Below are 15,332 nucleotides of genomic sequence, written 5' to 3'. Positions count from 1 at the left end.
CACTAGTACTTAGAACTAATGTATGTATCTGTGTTACAAGGCAGGGGATTAATATATAAGCACTAATTGTGTCAGCCATGTACAACTAGCAACAAAGAGTCTAAAAATGAAACCTAAATCCAATCATGTTTATAATAGCAGCAAAATTAAAATAACTGAGAATGAATTTTACAAAACAAGTGTCATTTATAGGCTGCAAACTACAAGTTACCATAGAAAGAAATTAAACAAAACATAAATAAAATATGTCTCATGTTGGCAGATTAGAAGAAGAAACAATGTTGAGATTGGGAAGGAGGTCTTGGTTTCAGTATAACATTTAACAACAACCCAGGATGGCTGGGCGTAGTGGCATATGCCTGTAATCCCAGGATTTGGGAGGCTAAAGCAGGAGGATTTCTCTGAGTTAAGGACCACCATGGGTTACTGGGTGGGGGATCAGCTGAATTCTTTCCATACATGTTGAGGTGAGTCACTAGATATGGGAGAGCAAAGAAACAGAGCAACCAGGTTGTCTTGAGGTAAAGAGTTTTGAAATCAAAACTTCCCACAGAATAAAAGTAAACAAACTGCACCTGTCCAGGAACACAAACTTGAGTTAGTGGAAAAGAAGGAGAGTCAGGAAACAGAACGTTAACCCTCAGCCAGGGTGCCCAGGCAAGTCAAAGGGAAAGCACCATTTTTTAGGAAATAGTTGGAAACAGACTGAAATGTGTCGGACTGGTTGAGATCACACGCTAACAAACGCAGCGGGATTCGTCTCTCACCACGGAGCAACTCGATAAAACACCAAGAAAGAGGTGGATCATTCTTGAGAGAAAACTGGGGCATCTACAGTTTTCATTCTCCATCAGCTGACAGGCTCTTAGACGTGGCATGGAAAATAAAATCTACAAATGGAAAAAGTAAATAAAGTGGAAAGAACATCTCTAAAAAGCAAACAAACAACAACAAAAACCAAATCTGGGTTACAAAACAGGAGAGAGTTTCAAATGATGTATCTGATAAGGGTCAGGCTCTCTGACTATGTAAAGTGTTCCTGCAATTCAGTAATTAAAGGACCAATACCCGGTTTTAAACGATCAAAGGATTTGAATAGGAATTCCTGAAAAATGTACTCAAAGAACAAGTACACAAACATGGGACAATACACAGGACATCATTGGTCATCAGGGAAATTCTAGTTGAGTCTGCAATGGGGTGAGACTTCAAACCCATTGGGTGCAGCAGAGGGAACAGGAAGTCCTAATGTGGATGAGGAAAACTCTAGCCCGATTCGTGGCTGATGGGAATTCCAGATGAGTCAGCTGCTGTGGGAAGCAGCCTGGTAGATTCTCAAGAATTTAAATATCGATGTATATGACCCAGAAAGTTTATACCTATGTGCATAATCAAGAATTAGAAAATGTGTGCATGCAAAATAATCTATGTACATTTATCTATGTCAAAGTTGCATATAATAACCCTAAGTGGAAGCAAGCCAAATGCTCATGAATTAATGAATAGGTAAAGCCACTGTGGCACATCCATACAAATGGAGTATCATGCTACTATCAAAGGGAATAAAATGCTGGTAATCACTACAAATGGTGAACTTTATAACCTTCATGTATTATAGGTTTCCGTTTACATGAAATGTCTAAAATAAGCCAACCCATACAAACAGAAACTGACTGTATCTATGGGAATAAAGCCAGGAAAGTGAGGGGTGTGGTCACTGACTGCTAATGACCATGGGTTTCCTTAGGGGATATTGGAAGGCATGATGGGGTTACTGGTGAGCGTTGTCTAAGTTCATGAATATGGAAAAAATACAGAACTTTGTAATGTAAAAGGGTTAAAGGTATAGCATATGGACTTGAATCTCCAGCTATCATTTCAGGTAACTGAAGACAGTGGGCTAGACTACCAAGCACTATGTGTAAAGTAACAGTTCAACACATATGTGTGGATGATCATGGTCCAACACTGAGTGGACTCTGATATCCCTAGCCGGGGGTTTGCATATATCCTATTTTCTGCAGTCATAATTAGTGACACATGAGTATCCTTGAAGCCCATTTCATATTTGTCTGTTATCATTGTTACTACTCTTTTTTTTAAACAAAGTTTCACTATGTATCCTTGCTTGGCTTAGAACTGGCTATAAAGACCAGGCTAGCCTTGAACACATAGAGATCCATCTGCCTCTTTTTAAGCCTCTCCCAAATGCTAGGATTAAAGGCATGTACCACAACATCTAGCCTGTTTAGCAATCTTTTTTTAAAGATATTTTTATTTTATGTATATATGTGTATATATGTGTTCTGTGTGTGTGTGTGTGTGTGTGTGTGTGTGTGTGTGTGTGTACAGGAGCCTGTGGGGATCAGAAGAGGGCATCAGATCCCTCACAACTGGAGTAGCAGATGGTTGTGAGCCACCACGTGGGTGCTGGGAACAGACCCAAGTCCTTTGCAAGAGCGGCTGATGCTGTTTACTGAAATATCTCTCCAGTCTCTAGAGTTAGTGATATTTAATAACTGGGGAGCTGGAAAGATGGCTCAGGCAATTAGAGTGTTGCCTTTGACACAGGAGGACCTGGGATTGAAAATCTAGAAACCATATTTTTAAAAAAAAAAAAATGGTGTGGTAACACTTGCCTATACTCCCTCCCTACAGTAGTGAGAATGGCATGGAGACAGGCAGACTTCTGGAAGCTCCCGAGGCCTCGTCTGTGTGACAAGGTTCCAGAACAGAAGGTAGAAAGAGCCTGAGGTCTGACACCCGAGATTGTTCTCTGACCTCTACACGAGTGCTCTGCATATATGCATCCCCTAACACACACACGAATGCATTTAACACACACGCGCACACACACACACACGCATCCTCCCACATTCCTTTAGATATTTCTGTATGTGGATTAAGGATGGGTAATATCAAACTTGAAAAGTGAGTCCTGACACTGTATGCAAAACAATGATTATGTTTATATTTTTCATTCACTTCTGAAGTTTGTTCTACTTAATTCATTTCATGACTGGACGTCCTTCCAACCTTCTGTCTGTCTAGTGTGCAACTAGCACCAATGGATTGTCTTAAATGTTTAGTGTTCTTAAAGGACCAAGACTCAGTGTGACATGTGACCAAAGAAAGGATGGTACTGGGTGTCTACATAAGGAAGAGTCCCTGGGAGGTGGCTTACTCAGGTTCAGGAACAGAGCTGAAGGACTCACTCTGCCTGATTTCAAGAGTCATTATAAAGCAGAAAGCACTTAAAACCATGTTGGTTTGGATGAAAAGACAGATACTTCGTTTGGTATGACAGACTAGACCCAGAGGCAGAGCCATACAGATACAGCTACAATTTTGGATAAAGTCATATACTCCATATGTCAGCTTCTCTGTGACTTGCTTCATCAAGGGCTGTGAGCCATAGGCAGGCTTCAGAACCCTTGAGATTGTAGGTTAGCTAACCTGCAGTCTGTGCAGCTATCCTGAAGCCTTTGAAAGTGTGTGTGTGCGTGCGTGCGTGTGCGTGTGTGTATGTGGTGTGGGGTATGTGTGGTGTGTATGCATATGCAGTGTGGTGTGTGTATGCACTTTTGTAGTACATGATATATATGTTTTCACATAGATGGGTTGTGTGCACGTATATATCCATACGTCGTGTGGTTTGCCTGTGTGTGTTCGTATTTGTTTCTAAGGGTGATTTTTTTTTTTTGCGGGATTAGACAGATACTCACAGTTCTTGTGCCTGTGTACCCTGATTTTGTCTGGGTGTCTACTGTGCTGGGCTTGGCTTGAGGACTACAAGGCACCTGCTTTTTCCTGTCACTGCTCAAACACCTTTCCTGGCAAGCTGTGCTCTCCTCACCTGGCCATTTCACATGCCCACATCTCCAGGAAACTCTAACCATGGTCTCTGCTGGGAGCTGTGGGCATAGCCTGTACAGACTGGTCTCTGCTGGGAGCTGTGGGCATAGCCTGTACAGACTGCTCCCGGATGTATGGATGGGAGGAGATGCCTTTACTCGGTGTCTCCACAAATACAAAAGCTTCAGGATGGCTGCTCTGGGGAGTGGGAGGGGCAGGGACACAAGTGTTGCAAGCTTGAGCAGCTTACTAAAATGCCACCTTAAAAAAAAATTAAATATACACGTTAGAACGAGCACCTGAGGCTCGCTTGCCTGAATGGAAAAGCAAAAGAACCAATGAGAATGCACGAGCCAGGAGCGACAAGAGAGGAGGCTTACAGCATCAGTTAGTTCTGTTATGGTTTCCAAAAGGCCTTGCTCAGGAAAGTTAATCCCAAAGAAGCCATTAATAAACCCTGTGTTGCAAGTCCCTCTGTCCCAGAGTGAGTGTGAGGAACAGAGAGGCCGTGAAGACATCTAGGCCACATCTCAGGCCCTTCCTGGTGGAGGAGACGGAGTAGAATGGAGTTTTACATATCCCTCCAAAACCATTTTTCGAGAAGACTCTGTAGCTCTTCTCACTGGGGCCAAGCGATGCCCCTGCCCAAGACTTGGCAATTCATCATGTGATCTACTTTGGGCAACGGTAGCTAGCAGGTAGGAGAGGTGGGTGTGTTTGGATGCCCAGGTTAGCCCTTTCCCTTTCTGACTTTGCCAGTTAGCAGAGCACAAAGTCTGACTTGAGGGACAAGGGTGGGAGACAGGCACAGACAGGGTTCCCACCTGCAGTGTGGAGCTAGCCCAGTTGAACCCAAACACAACCGGAGTTCCCCTGAGTTGGATGCCTGAGTAGAGGCTGGCAGGGCTGCAGCTCGAGGGCAGGCGAGCAGGAGTTAATGCAGAGGCCGCAGGGCAAGTGCCTTCCTGTCTGGGAAAGCCTACTTTTTGCCATGGTGGACAGACACGCCGGAGTCATTCCCATTAGCCAGATCACAGGGATGTTGACATTAGCATGTGGAAACTGCCTTCCCAGCAGTGTGTAGCTTCACTATCAATTAAATGACTGAGTGCCCCAGGCTTATACTGGGTGACATGAGACCAAGTATCACAGCCACAATACACAGTGGCTGTCTGTCAAGTAGCCCAAAGGACACATGAAAGCACAGGTCACAGTGAGGAGGGAGCCCTTTCCACTGCTGAGTTCCATGGCGGCTTATTATCCAGCCTGAAGGACCACCGGCTAACGGACCCAGAGGGCTGACCCTCCTGTCAGGGCTTCGTCCCATCTGCTCTCGGCACACAAAGCCAGATACAATGAGCAGAGCGTCGCGAGGCAGAACAAATGGTGCGGACCCGTCATTCACCAGCACGGTGACAAACAGCCCTTCATAACAATTATCTAGTTAAAACACCATTAACAATTAATGACATACATCACAGAACTTATTGAACCCATTAAAGACTAATTTACTGGCTATAAAAATATGGCATTAAGAATTTATGGATCATTACCTTTTATTCTGGGATGAAATATTGGGGAGAGAAACTCTGAGAAACCGTGGAAAACAATTACTCATTAAAGCATAAGAAATGAGACGGCAGGCGGGGATCGGCAGGGAGGAAGGGAGAGAGAAGCGGCAGCAAAGTTGGAAGAGGCTTTCTTCGAGCAGAGGCGTTAACTTTGTCTCACTTTGAATTGGATGAAGATTTTATTTCCAAACAAGATTAAGATCTACAATTAAGACACTCAAACAGAGTTATCTTAACGTGCAACAAAATCTTCTTTGGGGAAAAATGTATTAGATCGTGACTGATAAAAATTCCAATCATGATTAATCACGGCAAGGTATTTTGGGACACTATTAAAGAAAAGTGTAACAATGTGGAAATTAATTAGCTAGACCCTCTTAAGGGTTTTTAAAATATAATACCATGTAACAGCTGTTGCAGCTTTAAAAATGATCTTTTTCCCTTTTCTACTCTGCAACCAAAATCAGCTTAATTTCATTGTCGTTTCCAGTTTATTTCTTTGTAGTAGGACCAATTATGCAGCGAGGAGATCCTCAGTGAGTAAGGACTAGTGTAAAGTAGTGTACAGTAGTGAACTCGGAGGTCCGTGTGCACAGGCCATGTCTTCTGTCTGTCCTGAGCCCAAGTGCACGAGGAGCTCCCAGGGCCTGGCCACAGAGGCACACTTGCTCGGAATTTGAGATTCTAGTTGTGCAGAGGGGTTGGTCCAAACCAGTCCCAATGTTTTAGAAATGCTTTGAGCTTAGAATAAATCATTGCATCCATGAAACTCAGAATTCAGAAACATAAGAGATAGAAAAGATGGCCTTCCAGCTCCTTGTTCTGTGGGCCAGCCGACTCAATGCTCATGTGGTTGCTGTGATCAAACACGGAGTGGAACAACTGAGGAGGGAGATTTATTTTGACTCTCAGTTTCCACAGTCCTTGGCTCCTGTGAGGCAGAACATCGAGGTGGCAGGAGTAGAGAGGGTGGCAGGCAGGGTGGGAGAGAGGGAGGGAGAGAGGGAGGGAGGCAGGCAGACAGGGAGGAGGAAAGGAGGGAGGGAGGGAGAGAGGGAGGCAGGGAGAAAGGAGGGAGGAAGGAGGGAGGAAGGAGGAGAGCAGGGTAGAAGGAGGGAGGAAGGGAAGATGGGAAGGAAAAAGGGACATGGAGGGAGGGGAGAAGAGAGGAAGGAACCTGGGAATAACTTTCGAAAGCATGCCCTCAAGTGATACACTTTCCTCAGCTAGACACTGCCTCTTAAAATTTCTACCACCTCTCAAAAGGGTGTCACCAACTGGGGACCAAGCATTTAATACCTGAGCCTGTGGGGGACACCTTATAGTCCATCCCTCACAGTAAGGGCACTGAAGCACAGAGAGGACCTGGATCTTCCTGGGGAGACGCTGTCAGCACCAAGGACAGCAGAATTAAAGCCACAGCTCCGCCCTTACCCAGGTTCTTCGGCACCGCCTATGGATGTCACTGACTACAGCCATGTCTCTGGCCCACGGTGGCCATTCGTCGTCTTACTCAGATGAGCATCTACAGGCCATTTAGATATCTATCAAGTGAGAAATGTTCATCCTTTCCCATGAGCTTCCAGAGTTTGGTACCCACATAGAAAATAAAACCTTCAACTCTGGCAATACCAGCATGGGCCGAAGCTACTACTATTCCACCCCAGAAGAACTGTGGTCCCCTCAGGCCTCTGTGAGACCTTCCTGAGGAGGACATCTCTCCCAAATCAGGAAGACTACGAGGACTTTGGGGTCCTGCTTACCTTCCCCAGAACCACCCCTCTTTCCTAAACATCCAACTGCCATTTAACCTGCTTCCAATGGCCCCAGAAAGACCATGTTGTCGGTGTGATGACAGGAAACAGAGCCACAAAGCTGTGGCGTGCCAACTCTGCTTTCTTACCAACTGGCTGGAGCACACTCAGTGTTTGCAGACATTAGACATTAGGTGGAAAACAGATGTTCAGTGCACGGGCGGTATTGGGGCGTCCTTACACTTATTCTTCTCCTCATGTTTGCGACCACATTAGGACAGCATGTCGAGGGCTGCGAACAATCTGTAATTCTTAATGACTCCACGCCAGCTCAACAACAAAGAAGTAAATTTCCTTCCAAAGCCATTTATTTTCACTTGGCTTTAATTTTTCCTAAATGTAATTATAATTATTAATATATACTCTTTGCCTTGAAGTTCGTATTCTAATTGCTGAACGAAATAGGTGCCAGATAATAATACTAAAAAGAAGAAGAAAAAAACAACCCAGTAAATAAAAGACAGATAAATTCATAGTTATTCTGAGCTGAATTTTTATATACATGTTATAAATTATAAACTGCTTACAAACTAATTAATACTTGGAAGATTGCTAGCTGTGCTTTTTTGGTAAAGTCGAACTCCGGAGGCTCAAATGTGTCATCGAATAATGTCCCCCAGCCCTAGGCCACTTGAGCAAGTGCATGCTCAGGTTATGGTCACATGACTGATGACTTGTGGAACATGTATCAGAGATGCATGCACAAGTGAAAGGGACCCTTAGGGGCTACGCTGAGTCGTGGGCAGAGTGCTCTCAATGAACTGTTGGTGGGCACGCCAGCTCAGCACTGGGTGGGGTTCTGACTGCTGATCTAGACGTTTCAGGTGGTTCAGGTGGGCATATCCCAAGATGCCAAACCCAGATTTTCGACGGCTGTGGTCCCGACGGCCATTTTGTTCCAACACGAATGGGCGCTGTCATTTATGCATGTGCACACAAAGGTGGGGGTCAGGGCCACCCGAGAAGCCCAGTCCCTCCCTCTCTCCCTTCATTTCCACCAGTAGCAGGTAGAACTCTCTGGAATGGCCCAGAAACACTCTGCTCAAAGGGATGGCTTTAAAAAGGAAGGACCAGATGGCTACTAGGTGGGGTGTGGTCACCGAGGCTTATTGTAGTCAGAGGATTTGAACATGTGGTCAAATAAAGCACGACAATGGTTGGTCCTGACCATCTCTCAAAATGACCACACAGGACTTCCACGATGCCCCACTGCCGTTCTGTTAGCTGTAGAGAAGAATCCTCTCTCCCTACAACGGTGGGATGAAGCTAACCCTGCACACTCGCGCATGCTCAGCTAACCCTGCGCACTCGCGCATGCTCAGGCCCTTCTCAAGGCTCCAAGTCTGTCTATCCCTCCATGTGTGTGCTTCCCAACCTTTCATCAGGAAAGCTGGGTTTCCTGGGTTAGAATCTCGGAAGCAGAACCTCCTACATCTTCCCCATCCCTTACCTCAATCCCTGCTGCAGAGTTCCAGAGCTGAGATTTTTTTTTTTCACAAAGGAAAGGTTGAAAGAATAAGATATGAGGTGAAATGCTGGAGGTCAGTCACTTCGGAATGCTGGACAGAGTCATCGCGGTGGAGGTATGCCAAATTCTGAGTACTTTTTTATCTTAAGAACTTTTTCCTTTCCTCAGCCCTGCGCCATTGTTGAGAATCCGGGCAGTTTAATCACCTTTGAAGCTTTGCTCAGAAAGATATTTACGGGCATTTATCTCTGTCGTTAGCTTTGAGCAGGCAGTCATTGTACAACTAACACACATCAGACTATCTCGCTCTTCAAATCTCTACAGAAACCATAAATCAAACAGCCTGGGACCCTATAATCACCGACCTCCCCTCCCCCGCCCCACCCACACCCCACATCTTTCCGTTGCTGAATTTAGGAAGATCTGGAGCCGAAGCCACCCAACCTTCCTGGGCTTCTAGGAGAGCTGCTGAGGGAGAGGCACCTTGTTACCATGTCTGACCTCCTTCCTCCAGGCTCCCAGTGACTCCGCAATCCTCTCTCATGGGTCAAAGGACAGTTCCTCCTCGTAGAGCCTTCCCATTCAAGGTTGTTGGAGCATGCAAGAGCAGCCATGTGTTCCTCAGGGCAGGCTAACACTAGACAGACTACTCTTATCTGAAATCCAAACTTCACCGAATACCTGTACTTCACCTTGCAGCCATGAGGACTTTACCATGCTGGGTGATACGATGCATGCTCTCTGAGGCAGTTGTGGGAGGAAATGTTCCTCTGTGCCCTGAAGCTTCCAAGCCACTTTGTTGTGACTAGTTCTACTCTTTCAAGAGTTGGGAAGTTGGGCATGGACCAGCACCTCCACCAGAAGCACTCTCTTACCAGTTTCATTTCAAGTGAAAAGTCACCAGTGACTTTTTTTTGGGGGGGGGTGCTCTGCTTTCTCAGGAACGTCACCCATGGAGGCGGAGACAAGGTAAGCATAGAGCAGCTCCACATATCACCTGTGGGAAGTGGAGGGATTCCTTCCCCACACACTTGTCCCGTATGCTTCCTGCTGTTTTAGAGCGGGTCCACTGCATCTGTTACCCTGGATTGTCAGGCATCGGCCATCAGAGTGAAGCAGGCAGGACTCTGCCTCTGTTACTCTGTCTGTATCTGGGACATCCCTACTTCTGGTGAGTCCCAGCTGTGCTGCCCCCAGTGGCACGGAAGCTAAAGAGAAAGCCTGGTGTGGGAAAGTGTGCAGTACCAAGAGAGAGTGGCTCAGAGTCATCCCAGATCTCCAGCATCCAGGGGTCTCCAGCATCCAGGGGAAGGCAAAACAGAGCCACAGAGCTGCTTATGTGTGAGATACTGAAAGCTTGGTGGCCACCCAACAGGGCTGTGATAGCTCAGGATCATCAGGGAGAACACTGTGGGGATGAAGCTCAGGATGGGGCTCCCTCAGGGAACTTGAAATGATGCTTTCATGGGGGACAGCATCCCACAGGAAGCCATCGTATTGGCCACATCAGTGGCCATCATCAGTGGCTAGGAAGATGGCTCAGTCAGGAAAGCACCTGATGCAAAGACTAGGGGACTGAGTTCAATCCCTAGAACCCATGAATTAAGTCTGGTGACAACAGCTGTTAGTTTGCTCATAATCCCAGTACTGGGGAGGCAGACACAGGCAGATCCCTGGGGCTCACTGGCCAGCCTCTCCGAAGTGGCGAGCCTCTGTCCAGTATGAGATCCTGTCTTACAATTCAAGGTAGATGGCTCCTAAAAAAACACCAAAAAGTTGTCTTCTGGTTTACACACATACACACACACACACACACACATCCATACAGACAAACTCACACACACAGAGACACACATATGCATACACAAAGACAAACACACACAGACACACATACATACACACACTGTCACACACAGACAGGCACGCACACACAAACACACACACATATATATGCACACACACAGATAGAACAGACATATAAGCATACATACACACATGCATATACATAGCTATGCTTGTGTGTGTATACACACATTGCATACACATCAGTCAAAATTTACAAGGAGTGTGGTGACCTCCTTAATGAAGGTTAGGTGGCTGAGGCTCCTTCATCTTTCCAGGGGGAATTATTCCCCTTTGGCTTGCTACCTCAGTCCCTTTTTGTCCCCCAGTGTCTGGACCTTCCAGAATACAGGCTCTTTGTTATGAGATGACCTGCAATCCATTAGCAGAGTCTATTTACATCACAATAGAACGGCCCACTCTCCTTGATTGGATTCAGTGAGCCCCTCCTCTGGAGAAGATTCTATCTGACGACATACTGAGGAGTGGACTGAGTTGGGAGTCCTGTTGATTCCAAGGGTTGGGGCTATCCATTGCCCTGACACAAGTGGAAACCGAGAGACAGAATCTAGCAATAGCTGTAGCTTGAAGAAAGGCACGAGACCCTTCACTTGCCATGGGAACTGTCCATTCTCTTCCCGCCAGTGTCACTTGGAGGCCAAACTGCCATCAACAACAACTGGAGTCAACCTAAGCTCTTAATAGCCAACCTCATACGACCAAGACCCCACATCCCAGTGGTGTCAGTACCGCTTTCCATCCCAGAGTCAATCATAGAAAACAAAACACGTGCACATCCTCACTACCACCCCATAGGACCATCGCTTCTTGTCACTGGCTCCAGTGTGCACAGGCCAGCAATGACCCGGGGTCTTCCCATCTGACTTCCTTGGAGTCTCTGCCAAACCCACTGTGGCGATAAGGAGTCCTTGCTTTCTTTGTCTGTGCAGACTTCATTCATATCCACAGAATGTCCCGTTGGAATTCTCTAGTTACCAGATGGCTGTGGGACCCAAGGTCATCAGCTGCTTTGCTTCTTGCTCTATGTGTGGTCTACAGCCACTTTCACACATCTGAATTCCAGAGCCGTCCCCAGTTGCAAAATGACTCGCCACCTGAAGGGCCTCGCCTGAGTCTGTGGCCTTGCCACACTTGAAGCTAAAGCCCTTTCTCCCATGGACTTCCCCAAGCAGGCTCCAGTTTCCTTTCACTGGGATAGAACTTTTTAGGAATTTGGAGATTCAAGGAAACAACCCCTCCCCCGCCCCTGACGATCTTGACCGCCTTGACGCTCTACTGTGCATGACAAGTAGACGGGACCATGACACTGCAGGCTCACAACCGCCACGTGTACAATTTTGACATCTCAGATCCCTGGGAGAAGCAGCAGTCAAGCATGCATATTTAAATCAGCCACATCTGGCTATCTTTTATACCAGCTGAACTCCTTAAGTGTTCAGCCCTCATGTCAACTCTAATGACTGCAACGCTCGACGTGCATAGCAATGAAGCCCCTAGCCACAGAATGATTTTGTCAGCTAGGAACCTTCTAGAAATCATCCAACACAGCTCCCTACTCACTCACACACAAAAGCTGAGACTCTGGGACACAGGCTGCATACTAGAACTCTGGATCAAGCTAGGGACCTTTCCCTACCACAGAACTTGCTCCATGGTACAGCCTAAGGATTTCTCTGGCAGCCCATCCACTCTCTCTCCTATCCACACCTTCTTCCTCCCACACATCCTCTCATCCCTCCAAACCCTCTCGAATACTTCCTGCCATCCATTTTTTTTTCTATCCTCATGCAGTTTGTCCTGGAAGGATGCCAAAGGATCTATTGCATTTTAGCCTATTACCCAGAATCCTTGTCTCTTTGTAGTTACCTTCTGAATGCTTGTGTTGAGGGCTGCTCCCTAGCCTGAGGTTCCTGACTTCTGATCTGCTATAGAATTAATGAGAATTGCAGAAGACCCTCCTGGAGGGGATTTTGGCAGCAGGAGTGTAGAGCCCTCTCATGGATGTTCTGGCTTAGCTCTCAGACACGTGAGCATGTTCCTCTGCAAATGTTATGTGTTTGGAAAAGCATGCTCATCTGTCAGCACTGTCTACTCCTGCCTGAGTGGACAACGGCGGCTGGCCAGAGAGACACTGGTACTGTTGGGTGAGTGATCCTGCTCTGCTCAGGAGACTGCCACAGGAAGCTATGCCCCAGCCTGTGTGTGACTGGGTCCCAAAGGGAATAGCACCTAGCAGTCCCTGGAGTGTTCATCTCAGTCCCATTAACCTTAGAGCTCTTCTCACATAGGACACCTTGTTTGGGTCCCCATTCAATGGCTGGGGAAGGGGTAGGGGCAGTCATTCCTTTCCCATTGCCCTTGGAATGTTCTTTGTCACATTCTCTAAGACCACCCAGCTTTACCAGAGAGGAATCAGCAAACATCTCAGGAGGAGGAGGCCGTGCCCTGCAGACATTTTTCCTAATTCCACCTACTACAGTATTTGGCAACACAAGGGTGTGAGGATCTCTGAAGTCCCAAGGTGCCATCGGAAGTATTCATTGAGTAGCCTAACTCTTGTACATGTGGAGGGTTCCCATTTTCTGGCTTTGGTGCCTCTATATCAGCAAAGGCTTGGAGGCAGTGCACAGAACCCCTCCTGCTCAAGCATTCCCCACCCTGCCAGGGTGTGATCCTCAACCCTGGCTGCCTTCGAGAGAATGGCATACGGTACCATGGCATCTTTTTCACGCACTCCCAGTGGGAACCTGGCTCCTGTATGCTGACATCCCCACGCAGCTGACACCCAGTGGAACATTGAACGTGCCTTTGTGAGAAAGGAAAGCACCATATTGTACAACGTGAGTGACAGCTATGTGGCTGAAGACCTGGGAGAGCCCACAGTCTGAAGGAGAGACGTGAGGCTCCCTGTTCAGAACTCACCACCATTATGTATTGGGATTGTTGGGTAACATGAAGACCAAGAACCACACGTGAGGACCGTGGTGCAGAGATGGTCCTAAAATGCAAACATCCCACTGGGAGCTAGAGGTGGAAGTGGGCAAGGGTTCAGACACAGCTGGTGTCTCAAGCAGTCCTGAAGAAAGAGAGGTCATGGGTACACCCTCATTCCCAATTTCCCTTGCCACATGGCCAGGTTTCCAATAACACGCACTTTTAAAGCAGGCTACTAGGAAGCACAATCTTTAGGAGCCTCCAGAAAACACGTGCAGCAAGGACTAGGCTAATGTGTCCACAGCAAACGTCATCATGCCTGTACCTACGGAGGAGGTAGCACATTGTTCCAGATTCTGCAGACACTGCATCTGCAGAGGCACAAATCCCTCCTAGAAAATGATGCCAGTAACCTGTAATCCAACACATTTTCTCTCGTGCCTTTGCTCATCTGTGTGTAGCATGCAGTGCCTGGTGCGGGAAGGGCACCTTGTGCATCTTTACAAGGTGTGTGTAGGCAATGAGGACAGGGAACATGCCTGGTTCTGCTCAGAATCAATGTTTGTTTTTTTTCCCAGAATATTTCCTCTCATTGGGTGGTCAAATGATTAGATGCTAACCTGCAGATGTGGAAGGCTGACTGTGTACAGAAGGGGAAAAAAAACAGAACAAAATTATCACAGGGCATCTATGGAAATGTTTCTCTATACAAAGGGGATAAATAGAATATTCCAGGGAGATTAACATAGTTTTGAAAAGAGCTTAACTGTAGGATGAAGGTGGAAATGCACGCTCCGGCTTTGAACTGGCTGTGAAACATGAGCCAACGTGAGGCCTGTGATCTCAGCTTAAAGACAAGATAAGATCGAAGGCTAGAAATGGAAACTTTTAAATCCTGTAGGACAAGAAAGGCAGAATTGCAGAACACCAAATAAGAGCTGGAAACATGGCGGAGGAAGAAAACACCGTCTGAAGTGATGGCTCGGAGGACAGAGAGTGAATGGCAGAGTTGGGGGATGAGAGTCACAGACCCTAACACAGAGATGCAGACGCAATGGTGTTGTCCAGCAAGCATCTCTTAGTTGAAACCAGAGTCTTCATTTAAAAATGACATGTTACACACCAAGAGAACGAAGTAACGATGGGAGACTTGCAAGTAGAGGTATCCCAGTCAATTTGACTTCTAAGCACCAAACACTTCTACATACGACTGAACAGATGCTTATAAAATAGTCACAGGAAGACACGGCTGTTGGCTTTGATGTGAAAATATAACACAGAACAAGGACTGAGATGAAAAGTCAGAAGCCAAGAGTCCAATAACTGAGCTATTGTTCGTAGATAACAGCAACAGAAAGATGCTTTTATGAACCCCAGATATACCTCCACATAACCCTCCTAAAAGTACTGCAAATACTACTCAACTGCAAGTGAATACGAACTATGAATCAAGACCTCGGAACGGTGGCCCACATGGAGGCCAGCCATGAATAGAATGCACAATAGTTCGTGTAACCAGCAGCCTCCTAAAAAGAGTTCACAAGCCAAATGCAGAACTCACTGTAATTTTTCTATTTCATTTTTTTTAAATAAGGGAAACAGGATGCTTCTCAAGAAAATAGACATTTTTAGGCAAAATAGACATCGTTCTTTTACAAGCATGATGCGATTGGCAATGGCCAATCATAACACGTTGTTAGAGGTGAAGACAATGGGAGACTTTTGCAAAAGTCAGAAGAGGACCAGAATGCCTCTTTCTGGTTAAAGGACACGATGCCACCACAGTCTGAGAAACCTGGGAGCACCAGTGACCGCGCCAGTCGAGTG

The sequence above is a fragment of the Grammomys surdaster genome, unplaced genomic scaffold (assembly GCF_004785775.1).
Source record: "Grammomys surdaster isolate TR1022 unplaced genomic scaffold, NIH_TR_1.0 167, whole genome shotgun sequence".
Classification (NCBI taxonomy): domain Eukaryota; kingdom Metazoa; phylum Chordata; class Mammalia; order Rodentia; family Muridae; genus Grammomys; species Grammomys surdaster.
The sequence above is the reverse complement of the archived record's forward strand: the minus strand, read 5'-3'. Positions refer to the sequence as shown.